The sequence below is a fragment of the Rhyacophila brunnea genome, unplaced genomic scaffold (genome assembly GCF_057557595.1).
Source record: "Rhyacophila brunnea isolate RB1 unplaced genomic scaffold, BYU_Rbru_1.0 scaffold_22, whole genome shotgun sequence".
Classification (NCBI taxonomy): Eukaryota; Metazoa; Arthropoda; class Insecta; order Trichoptera; family Rhyacophilidae; genus Rhyacophila; species Rhyacophila brunnea.
In genome coordinates this window covers 29679857-29684994 of record NW_028232882.1, presented here as the reverse complement: position 1 = coordinate 29684994, position 5138 = coordinate 29679857, and the positions used below count along the sequence as shown (strand labels likewise).

The window sequence follows — 5138 nt, the reverse complement described above, 5'->3', positions numbered from 1 at the left end:
GAGATACTTACTTACCATTTCATCATTCGCTAAGAAGCGCTTTGTGCGCAGACATTTCCAGAAGAAATTTACAAAGTTATGGAATTTGTGATTAAGGTTATCAACTCCATTCTAAAGCTCTTAATCATCGCCAATTTAAATATTTTTTAGTTGAAATGGAGAGTGAGTACGCAGATCTTTTGCTGCATACCAAGGTACATCGGTTATCAAGAGGAAACGTTTTAAAACGTTTCGCTTCTTTATTGACATAAAATAAAGAATGTAAGAGTGTTCACTATCCAGAAATAATGGACGATCAGTTGATCCAAATAAAATATTTCATGGTAGACGTTACGTCTCATCTAAATCAACTTAATCGTAAACTGCAGGAGGAAGGAAACATAGTTTTTTCGATGTTAGAAGTTATTTCATTCGAAAACAAATTATCCCTTTTTGCTCAAAATTTGGAAAGAGAATCTTCCATTCACTTTCTAAACCTGCTGAAACATCGCCAAGAACATAATTCTGAAATTGACATTTGCTATTTCAAAACAATAAATTTAAATATGAGGGAACCTCTTCTCAATAGGTTTCAGGAATTCAGAAACAGCAAAGCGACGTTAGTATTTGTTAAAAAAAAAACCTCTTAAGAGGGGACATGCTCGTCGAAGGTCAAAAATGAGTTTTTATTGTATTTTCAAACCATGATCCTGGACACTTCTTAAACGTTGTAGATAATCTATTTATATAATTTTGAAGCCTTATTATCCTTTATAGTTATTTTACACATTTGATGACTGCATGAAGTATTTTTGTTACATAAAATAGTATTCTTTTAAACCTCTCGCTCTAATGTTTTAGAATATAGTCATATTTCAGTACAGAACTGTGCAGTGGTGTTAAGATTTTTTACATTTATTAATTTTTAAACGCATTTTTAAAACCATTAGTATAATTTATTACGAGATAATTTTTGTAAGATATTCACGATAAAAAATTATTTTGATAATCTCTGTGATCCCAAATTTGACAAGAATTAGTCATTTTATTATTCAAAAAATCGGCAAGATTAACACATTTGAAGATGATTCTAAAGATACTTATTATAAGTTATGTCTTTGACCATTTAAGTGTGATAAACATCTTATGAATAATGATTGCTTTATAATAATTATTGACCTAAGAATAAGGTAGTGTTTTTTTGAAATACGCCATTTCTTTTGTCATTCCCTAGTGGTTAAGCTACAACATGCGGCCGTAGCCATAAAATGACAAACTATAATTAAAGTAGGGAGTAAAATTATGTTAACGCGCGTGTTTGAACATGTACCTAACCGAATTTTTTTTTTATTTTTTTTTAAACGGTTTAAAACAGTTCTCTTGGTTTAGCGTCCATACTTCCATACCATAGAAAAGAATTGAGAGCACACAACAACGTACCATACGCAGTCTCAAACCTAGGTTAAGATCGTATAGTACTGACATAAAATTATGTCTAAATAAAATACGGTTTTTCTTGGTTTACACTTTACAGGAAGTCAGCAGCAAACAAGTTTTGAAAATACTGGATTATTTGTAAGGTTATGTTAGGTTTGGTTTTCATTCTCAAATTCATGAATTTTGTCAAAATCAGCTATGAAAATTGAATGTTCATATTGAATCTAATAAAATTGGAGACCGTATAGTATACGGTCATCTCTTTCCGATAAGAAAGCTCACAGCGAATTGTGCCACGGTGAAATGTTTTACGTACAATTTATATGTAACCGTCAAAAACAATTGGTGAAACTATTGTATGTATATAATTATGTGTAAAAATTAACACTAAAATTATATTCGACATTGTATATATTTTTTAATGTGATTTATATGCAGTTAATATTAACATTTAAATGGAAAATTGTAAATATTGGAGATTCGTTTGTCTGACTCTAAGGGGACGATTCCGTATTTGAAAAGTTTTCGGCCTAAAACTTCAGATACGACAATATGTCACAAGAGCCCCAATCTCGTGATCGCTTCAAAAAGTTTTTTATATTTTTTTTCTTTTTGTAGGATTTTCTGATAATGACGTTACGCAACTTTCCGTGAGTTTCTTTGAAATAAAAGGTACGTAAGTACAGTTTAGAGATCCATTGATATCGTAAGTGGGCTCTTACTTGGAATTTAAATGGATATTCATAACGATAAGCTGATTTTATTGTATGTCAAAATGATTAATATACCGAATGTACATTTGTTTTACTGTAGTAAAATACTTACTACAGTTTCACAGTAGCTAATTTCATTTCTGCGTTCTTTATTTTACTAAATCATTTCTACTATACTCTAATCAATACTCCATTAATTGATTTATGGTTTGGTATGGTCTTATTATCAACTTCAATAATCTCAGATTAATTAAAATTAATTTTATGAAATGTAATAATGTTATTAATAATTTCAATAATACGATAAGCATTGCATTGGTATTGTCAATCATTCTATGTAGCACTTATTTATACATAAATTATAAATATACTTATCTTAAATTTTTATCAGTAGGTATAATAAATAGTATTACATAATATTATTGTCGTTGTATTTAATTGAGAATTTATATGATATGCCAATCTTATCCTTGGCTATGGTTTAATTTTAATTAAAAAAAATATTATTTGAATCGATTGTTCTAAATATACATACTTGCATTATTGAGATTTAATCTTTGTGTTTTCACTTATAGCATCTGGCCCATTAGCTCAGTTGGTTAGAGCGTCGTGCTAATAACGCGAAGGTCGCGGGTTCGATCCCCTCATGGGCCAATTTTTTTTTTAAACAAAAATTTGATTTTATACTATTTATACGGTGTCTTGCAGAGACATTTTATAAGTGTTTATTTGAGATTGCTTTATTGATGCCAGACTATTTTTGTCTGTCTGTTCCATTATAACTCAAAAACTATTGTACCTAACAATATTAATGAAACTTGCTCAATTGTCACTTCAGTTGAAACATTGTGAGTCGCCATGGGTTTGGACTTCTCAGTTTTTAACCGGACACGGTGGTTTTGCCTCCAAGCTCTGTCAGCTTGTCCTAATAGAATCTCCGACTTGCTTATGTGGCGAATTGCAACATGCCGATCACATCCAATGGGAGTGTCCCCATATGTCGGTTGAAAGGGAAGAGCATCTTAAGTCGGCCCGACCCTCAGTTGGACCGGTCGGCCAGTGCGACTCGGAATCTGCTAGGGAAAATTGATCAGTCTTTAAAAGGTTTGCGGTATTTTACGGCGAGCGAGAAGGTCTTTTCTCATCGAGAATTGACCGTAATATATTATAAGTAGGAATCACGCACACTCCAATGCACGCCAACCAAGGTCTTAGGAAGTTGCTCCTGTGGGTCAATTCTATACACAAGGCAGCTATCAGTAGCAATATGTTAGCCGTCTAAACTGTCGAAACTATCTATCTCGCTCAAAAAGTTAACACAATCAAGATAGTGTATGTTAAAACATAGCACTTTTTGACAGTTTATAATGTTTAGACGATTAACTTATTGTAACAATTAATCTCCTCAATACAAAAATATGACAAACTACCGTCGATAGCCGCGTTGTCTATAGAATAGACCCACTGGGAAACTTTCGGCACAACTTTTAAGAGCGTCTAGCGTTCGTTACGCCAGGGTATACGCCTGCATAACGGGTGTGGAGACGTGGCGGGTGGTGGAGGGAAAAGCAAGTCGCCGTGGAAGAGGGAGATAACCTACAACCAAATGAATGATACTACGGACTTCTCAATATTTTCATGTATTCTTATGACGAAATATAGGGATCAGCCATCGGCGGTTATCGCGGGTAGTTGTGTATGTTTGTGTTGAGGTATTATAATTGTTACAATAAGTTAGCCGTCTAAACTGTCAAAAATGTCTATCTCGATCTAAAAGTTAGCACAGCTAAGAGAGGTGCTATTAAAACACAGCACTTATTGTAACAATCAATACTAACTTGTTGTAAAAATTATATTACCTCAATACAAAAATATGAAAAACTACCCTCGATAGCCGCCGATAGTGGGCGATAGCAGTCTTGTGTATAGAATAGATGCGTAGATACTGTAACCAACTCTAGGTGCGAAATAATTATTTATTTGGTTCATGAACTAATTATTTGCGTCTAATTCTGGTTACTGTATCTGCAACGGTCACAGTTACGGCTCGCTAATGAATACCCGGCATACGGCGAAATACAAGGATCTCTGGACACCAAAACGAAGAATAACAACCCAAATCTACTGTATTTATTTTTAGTACACTACTAAGTTACGTCACACCTCCGCAGTTTCTCAAACTGTGTGTGCGCGGTGCGGAAAATGGCCACCCCTCGGCAGCGCCCGCAGTTGCGATGTCACGTCGGAATTAACAGCACGCGACCGAGAATTATAATTTTAACGCAATTACCAAGTCACTTAGTGCGAGCGGCATGGCGCTGCTTGACATTCGACGCCATTTTAGTCTTCTTATTTCACAGTTTTTTTTATATAGTATATTTTTTAATACAAAGCCCACCGATATACGAGTAGAATAAATAGTATGGGGCGTGGATTTCAAACCTTTTTGATATTTTAAACTTTTCACTGCCAGCCAATTTTTACTAGTACTACCTGTAGAACAGCTATTTTTAGAATAAAATAAATCACCTAAAACATGAAATACGTACTTATTTTTGATTAATTTCATTTTTTTAGTAAATAAATCGGGACTGGTTTCGTCCGCCTCAGAGGGACATTTTCAACTGAAAATTAAATAAATGGGACATAATTATCTATTATCTATAGTCTGCAGCGGGTCTATTCTATACACAAAGCTGTTTTCGGTCCGCTTCGGTAGCTAAATAGGGTAGGAAAGTATCAAATTATTAACACTTATTATAACAATTACAATAATTTAGTTACAATTGTTACAAGTACAATGTTTTAAAAGTACTTCTCTTGGCTGTGATAAATTTTAGACCGAGATAGACAGTTTTGACAGTTCAGACGGTTAACTTATTGTAATTGTTACAATAAGTGTTAATTACTCGATACTTTCCTACTCTATTTAGCTGCCGTAGAGGGCTTTTATATAGAATAGACCCGCAGGTTGGGTTATATTCAAATTATTATCTATGTATGCAATAT

At 33.6% G+C, this 5138-nt stretch overlaps 1 non-coding gene across 1 annotated transcript; it reads left to right on the top strand.

Annotated features, from left to right (window-relative positions):
• The first annotated feature begins 2709 nt into the window (after positions 1-2709).
• TRNAI-AAU (transfer RNA isoleucine (anticodon AAU)) lies at positions 2710-2783 on the top strand. Its single transcript has one exon. It is a non-coding gene; the product is annotated as a tRNA-Ile (tRNA).
• Positions 2784-5138: the final 2355 nt, after the last annotated feature.